At 52.3% G+C, this 7,500-nt stretch overlaps 2 non-coding genes across 2 annotated transcripts; both read left to right on the top strand.

Moving 5' to 3' along the window:
- Positions 1-4,414: 4,414 nt before the first annotated feature.
- LOC126444383 (small subunit ribosomal RNA) lies at positions 4,415-6,323 on the top strand. The gene has a single exon (XR_007582547.1). It is a non-coding gene; the product is annotated as a small subunit ribosomal RNA (ribosomal RNA).
- Positions 6,324-6,677: 354 nt separating this feature from the next.
- Positions 6,678-6,832, top strand: LOC126444380 (5.8S ribosomal RNA). The gene has a single exon (XR_007582544.1). It is a non-coding gene; the product is annotated as a 5.8S ribosomal RNA (ribosomal RNA).
- Positions 6,833-7,500: the final 668 nt, after the last annotated feature.

The raw sequence follows: 7,500 nt of genomic DNA, 5'->3' as shown, positions 1-7,500 counted from the left end.
GGCACTGATTAGTAATAGATGCAGAGCCATCAGAATACAGATAATATATACAACCGTCCCTATACATGCTGAAAGACTCTGCACACAATGAGAACCACACGTCAGCCAGACACTATCACACACTACTCTCTGCCTCTAACAGGCACACACACAATATCTAACCACCAGCATGGAAGAACATCCGGTGCATCCTCTCCGCCACATTACACAATCCACACTATCATAACCAGACCGGGAGGTCCACCCAGAAAACAGAATATCCCACCCTTCCGACATCCGCCATTGCTCAGCTAAGCCACGAACACCCACACATGTCCTACACAGGGGTGCACCCAACATCACAATACTGCCTCCTGTCACAGTACACAAACAATGGCAGGAATGAAAGACACAGATCTGCCACAACCTTGGAATCGGAGCGCCGCCTGTCATGAGCCACAAGTGCATCCTGACGTGACAAATCGGATGATCCCGCAGGCATGCACTTACGATAATCACTATCAACGAACCTGCCGCCCCCTCCCCCCCCAAAATACACCTTTCCCTACAACGTGTACCTTAACCTAAGCTATATTGTACCTTAACCTAAGCGATATTGTACCTTAACCTAAGGTATATCGTACCTTAACCTAACCTACATTGCGCCTTCACCTAACCTACGTTGTACCTTAACCTAACCTACGTTGTACCTTAACCTAACCTACGTTGTACCTTAACCTAACCTACGTTGTACCTTAACCTAACCTACGTTGTACCTTAACCTAACCTACGTTGTACCTTAACCTAACCTACGTTGTACCTTAACCTAACCTACGTTGTACCTTAACCTAACCTACGTTGTGCCTTAACCTAACCTACGTTGTGCCTTAACCTAACCTACGTTGTGCCTTAACCTAACCTACGTTGTGCCTTAACCTAACCTACGTTGTGCCTTAACCTAACCTACGTTGTGCCTTAACCTAACCTATGTTGTGCCTTAACCTAACCTATGTTGTGCCTTAACCTAACCTATGTTGTGCCTTAACCTAACCTATGTTGTGCCTTAACCTAACCTATGTTGTGCCTTAACCTAACCTATGTTGTGCCTTAACCTAACCTATGTTGTGCCTTAACCTAACCTATGTTGTGCCTTAACCTAACCTATGTTGTGCCTTAACCTAACCTATGTTGTGCCTTAACCTAACCTACGTTGTGCCTTAACCTAACCTACGTTGTGCCTTAACCTAACCTACGTTGTGCCTTAACCTAACCTACGTTGTGCCTTAACCTAACCTACGTTGTGCCTTAACCTAACCTACGTTGTGCCTTAACCTAACCTACGTTGTGCCTTAACCTAACCTACGTTGTGCCTTAACCTAACCTACGTTGTGCCTTAACCTAACCTACGTTGTGCCTTAACCTAACCTACGTTGTGCCTTAACCTAACCTACGTTGTGCCTTAACCTAACCTACGTTGTGCCTTAACCTAACCTACGTTGTGCCTTAACCTAACCTACGTTGTGCCTTAACCTAACCTACGTTGTGCCTTAACCTAACCTACGTTGTGCCTTAACCTAACCTACGTTGTGCCTTAACCTAACCTACGTTGTGCCTTAACCTAACCTACGTTGTGCCTTAACCTAACCTACGTTGTGCCTTAACCTAACCTACGTTGTGCCTTAACCTAACCTACGTTGTGCCTTAACCTAACCTATGTTGTGCCTTAACCTAACCTATGTTGTGCCTTAACCTAACCTATGTTGTGCCTTAACCTAACCTATGTTGTGCCTTAACCTAACCTATGTTGTGCCTTAACCTAACCTATGTTGTGCCTTAACCTAACCTATGTTGTGCCTTAACCTAACCTATGTTGTGCCTTAACCTAACCTATGTTGTGCCTTAACCTAACCTACGTTGTGCCTTAACCTAACCTACGTTGTGCCTTAACCTAACCCATATTGTACCTTAACCTAACCCATATTGTACCTTAACCTAACCCATATTGTACCTTAACCTAACCCATATTGTACCTTAACCTAACCCATATTGTACCTTAACGTAACCTAATTTGTGCCTTAACGTAACCTAATTTGTGCCTTAACGTAACCTAATTTGTGCCTTAACGTAACCTAATTTGTGCCTTAACGTAACCTAATTTGTGCCTTAACGTAACCTAATTTGTGCCTTAACGTAACCTAATTTGTGCCTTAACGTAACCTAATTTGTGCCTTAACGTAACCTAATTTGTGCCTTAACGTAACCTAATTTGTGCCTTAACGTAACCTAATTTGTGCCTTAACGTAACCTAATTTGTGCCTTAACGTAACCTAATTTGTGCCTTAACGTAACCTAATTTGTGCCTTAACGTAACCTAATTTGTGCCTTAACGTAACCTAATTTGTGCCTTAACGTAACCTAATTTGTGCCTTAACGTAACCTAATTTGTGCCTTAACGTAACCTAATTTGTGCCTTAACGTAACCCATGTTGTGCCTTAACGTAACCCATGTTGTGCCTTAACGTAACCCAATTTGTGCCTTAACGTAACCCATGTTGTGCCTTAACCTAACCTATATTGTGCCTCAACCTAACCTATATTGCGCCTTAACCTGACGCACGTTGTCGCTGAACCTGCTCTGTAATTGTTATGCAACTCGTTAAATTAGTGTAGTGTTGCCTAACCGCAACCCTCGCAATATAGTTCGCTATTCGCACTGCCCGGTCCCCTGTGTATCGCGTCATGTTAAACACCTTGCAGGTGTTGCTGACTTTCCACATGCTCCTGCTATACACTGTAATGTGGATAGCAGCAGGACGTACATGCCCCCCCCCCCTTCCCCCCTGCCTTCGCAAGCTGGTCGTTGAGAAGTTTGCATGTTCAATGCCCTTCGCATGCCGACGTACTCAGCCTACGTTGTGGTACGGCCTGTCACCTGTCCGCCGATGTACGCAAAACCCACAAACTGTACTGCACATTGGTCCGTATGTACTGAATGATACATCGTGGCACATGTGTGACCGTACGACGACTGCGCCTAGCAACGGCAGACCATACAGTCCAAATATTGTGCACGCAGCTACGTGTCGTCTCCCTATAAGAGCTGGATTGCAGTGTGGTACGCCATTCAGACGTGTGGGAGGAACGGACGCCCTGGATGGCGATCAGCATGAGCAGTCTGTTGATGTAGTGGAGCGTGTATTCGGACGTAGTCGTCTCTTCTCACACACCGTGATAGCATGTTGCACCGCGTTCCACATCTGCGACATCCTGCAGAGGCCGGCTGACAGTCGTTCGCGCAATGGACACCGCATACGTACGGGGGCTACCTTCCACGTGTTCTCGAGGCGTGCACATGTTGTTGCGTCTATGTGGGCAGACGTAGTGTGTTGTGACACCTGACACAGGCATGCAATACTCGTTGCAAATGGCGATGGACGTCTACGTTTGCTGGTGACGTTACGCAAATGAACAACAGGTAACCCGTTGTGGTGCGGTTGTTCTCGCTAGAGGTGAATCAGTGTTGGCGACGATCGGTCGAGCTATTAACCGGTTGTTTCAGGGATACCCACCATGCCCACGAACGTGAAAGGGGACCCACCATGCCCACGAACGCGAAAGGGGATCTGGGTGTGAGGCGATACGCGGCGGTGGCTGGGTGGGACCGTCCCCGGCCGGTGAGGGGGGGCCGCCCGGCGTGCTGGCAGCGCGGTGCGTGGGCGCACGCGCTACAGCCGGCTGGTGGGGGCGGCCAGTGGCAGGCGCGCCGGCCGACGGACGCGGCAGGCGGCGCAGCTGCGCGCCGGCGCCCCCTGCTCGCGGCGCCTTGCGGCCAAAGTAGGTCCTCGCGGGCCCGGTGCGAAGCGCGGTGGCCATCTGCAGTGTGCTGGTCCGATTGAGGACTGTGTGCGCTGAGGATGCGCCGCCGCCCGGCGCTCGGCGCCGCGACGCCGTCTGCTGCTCGGTCGCCCCAGCGGTTCTCGCAGGTGGTTTGTATCGCAGCTGTGCGGACGTGTTGGCGCGTGCGCTGTGCTGGGAGAGTTCGCTTCGGCACCCAAGTGGGGCTTTTGTCCTTCTGTGGCGCTGGCGTTGGAGCTGCCGGTCACCGTAGGTGGCGCGTGTTGTCTCCCGCCGGCAATGCCACGACAGCACGCTCCCGGGCCTCTGTCGGCAGCGGCAAGCTCAGTTGGGAGCACGGGTGGTCGCACCTAAAGCGTCTACTCGCCTAACTCCGGGCGATTGCGCCTCTCTCGAACCCGACCAAGTACTTAGGACGGCGCTGCGCGCCGCCGGGACCTGAGAGGGTTTCGAGGTGTGTTGTGCAGGGGAGCTCAGCCTCCTCCTGTTTGCAGAATAATTGAGCGGACGCTTGCGTGTTCGCGCGGGCCCCCGGGACACACTCCCGGGCGGCCGGCTGCTCAGCTCTAGTTGACGCAGCTCCCTGGTTGATCCTGCCAGTAGTCATATGCTTGTCTCAAAGATTAAGCCATGCATGTCTCAGTACAAGCCGCATTAAGGTGAAACCGCGAATGGCTCATTAAATCAGTTATGGTTCCTTAGATCGTACCCACGTTACTTGGATAACTGTGGTAATTCTAGAGCTAATACATGCAAACAGAGTCCCGACCAGAGATGAAGGGACGCTTTTATTAGATCAAAACCAATCGGTCGGCTCGTCCGGTCCGTTTGCCTTGGTGACTCTGAATAACTTTGGGCTGATCGCACGGTCCTCGTACCGGCGACGCATCTTTCAAATGTCTGCCTTATCAACTGTCGATGGTAGGTTCTGCGCCTACCATGGTTGTAACGGGTAACGGGGAATCAGGGTTCGATTCCGGAGAGGGAGCCTGAGAAACGGCTACCACATCCAAGGAAGGCAGCAGGCGCGCAAATTACCCACTCCCGGCACGGGGAGGTAGTGACGAAAAATAACGATACGGGACTCATCCGAGGCCCCGTAATCGGAATGAGTACACTTTAAATCCTTTAACGAGTATCTATTGGAGGGCAAGTCTGGTGCCAGCAGCCGCGGTAATTCCAGCTCCAATAGCGTATATTAAAGTTGTTGCGGTTAAAAAGCTCGTAGTTGGATTTGTGTCCCACGCTGTTGGTTCACCGCCCGTCGGTGTTTAACTGGCATGTATCGTGGGACGTCCTGCCGGTGGGGCGAGCCGAAGGCGTGCGACCGCCTCGTGCGTGCTCGTGCGTCCCGAGGCGGACCCCGTTGAAATCCTACCAGGGTGCTCTTTATTGAGTGTCTCGGTGGGCCGGCACGTTTACTTTGAACAAATTAGAGTGCTTAAAGCAGGCAAGCCCGCCTGAATACTGTGTGCATGGAATAATGGAATAGGACCTCGGTTCTATTTTGTTGGTTTTCGGAACCCGAGGTAATGATTAATAGGGACAGGCGGGGGCATTCGTATTGCGACGTTAGAGGTGAAATTCTTGGATCGTCGCAAGACGAACAGAAGCGAAAGCATTTGCCAAGTATGTTTTCATTAATCAAGAACGAAAGTTAGAGGTTCGAAGGCGATCAGATACCGCCCTAGTTCTAACCATAAACGATGCCAGCCAGCGATCCGCCGCAGTTCCTCCGATGACTCGGCGGGCAGCCTCCGGAAACCAAAGCTTTTGGGTTCCGGGGGAAGTATGGTTGCAAAGCTGAAACTTAAAGGAATTGACGGAAGGGCACCACCAGGAGTGGAGCCTGCGGCTTAATTTGACTCAACACGGGAAACCTCACCAGGCCCGGACACCGGAAGGATTGACAGATTGATAGCTCTTTCTTGATTCGGTGGGTGGGTGGTGCATGGCCGTTCTTAGTTGGTGGAGCGATTTGTCTGGTTAATTCCGATAACGAACGAGACTCTAGCCTGCTAACTAGTCGCGTGACATCCTTCGTGCTGTCAGCGATTACTTTTTCTTCTTAGAGGGACAGGCGGCTTCTAGCCGCACGAGATTGAGCAATAACAGGTCTGTGATGCCCTTAGATGTTCTGGGCCGCACGCGCGCTACACTGAAGGAATCAGCGTGTCTTCCTAGGCCGAAAGGTCGGGGTAACCCGCTGAACCTCCTTCGTGCTAGGGATTGGGGCTTGCAATTGTTCCCCATGAACGAGGAATTCCCAGTAAGCGCGAGTCATAAGCTCGCGTTGATTACGTCCCTGCCCTTTGTACACACCGCCCGTCGCTACTACCGATTGAATGATTTAGTGAGGTCTTCGGACTGGTACGCGGCATTGACTCTGTCGTTGCCGATGCTACCGGAAAGATGACCAAACTTGATCATTTAGAGGAAGTAAAAGTCGTAACAAGGTTTCCGTAGGTGAACCTGCGGAAGGATCATTACCGACTAGACTGCATGTCTTTCGATGTGCGTGTCGTGTTCGCGCAACACGCAGCTACCTGTACGGCTCGCAGTAGCCGTGCGCCGCGTGCGGAACCACGCGTTCGTCTCAAAACTAACGGCAATGTTGTGTGGTACGAGCGCTGAAGCGCTGGAGCGGCTGGCCTGCGGCACCTGGCGCCTGGCGCCGGTTTTGAATGACTTTCGCCGACTGCCTGTCCGCTCCGGTGTGGAGCCGTACGACGCCCATCGGCCGTGAGGCCGTTGGACACTGAACGCTGGAACAGGGCCGCCACACGCCTCAGTCCCCGCCTATGCAACTGTCTCGAAAGAGATGGTGGAAACTATGAAAAGATCACCCAGGACGGTGGATCACTCGGCTCGTGGGTCGATGAAGAACGCAGCAAATTGCGCGTCGACATGTGAACTGCAGGACACATGAACATCGACGTTTCGAACGCACATTGCGGTCCATGGATTCCGTTCCCGGGCCACGTCTGGCTGAGGGTCGGCTACGTATACTGAAGCGCGCGGCGTTTGCCCCGCTTCGCAGACCTGGGAGTGTCGTGGCCGCCTGTGGGGCCGGCCGCGTCTCCTTAAACGTGCGATGCGCGCCCGTCGCCTGGCGGTTCGCATACCGGTACTTACTCGGTAGCGTGCACAGCCGGCTGGCGGTGTGGCGTGCGACACCTCGTACAACGACCTCAGAGCAGGCGAGACTACCCCGCTGAATTTAAGCATATTACTAAGCGGAGGAAAAGAAACTAACAAGGATTCCCCAGTAGCGGCGAGCGAACAGGGAAGAGTCCAGCACCGAACCCCGCAGGCTGCCGCCTGTCGTGGCATGTGGTGTTTGGGAGGGTCCACTACCCCCGACGCCTCGCGCCGAGCCCAAGTCCAACTTGAATGAGGCCACGGCCCGTAGAGGGTGCCAGGCCCGTAGCGGCCGGTGCGAGCGTCGGCGGGACCTCTCCTTCGAGTCGGGTTGCTTGAGAGTGCAGCTCCAAGTGGGTGGTAAACTCCATCTGAGACTAAATATGACCACGAGACCGATAGCGAACAAGTACCGTGAGGGAAAGTTGAAAAGAACTTTTGAAGAGAGAGTTCAAAAGTACGTGAAACCGTTCTGGGGTAAACGTGAGAAGTCCGAAAAGGTCGAACGGGTGAGATTCACGCCCA

This window comes from Schistocerca serialis, unplaced genomic scaffold (genome assembly GCF_023864345.2).
Source record: "Schistocerca serialis cubense isolate TAMUIC-IGC-003099 unplaced genomic scaffold, iqSchSeri2.2 HiC_scaffold_257, whole genome shotgun sequence".
NCBI classification, from domain to species: Eukaryota; Metazoa; Arthropoda; class Insecta; order Orthoptera; family Acrididae; genus Schistocerca; species Schistocerca serialis.
Note: the sequence above shows the minus strand (reverse complement) of the source record. Positions and strands in the feature narration are given on the sequence as shown.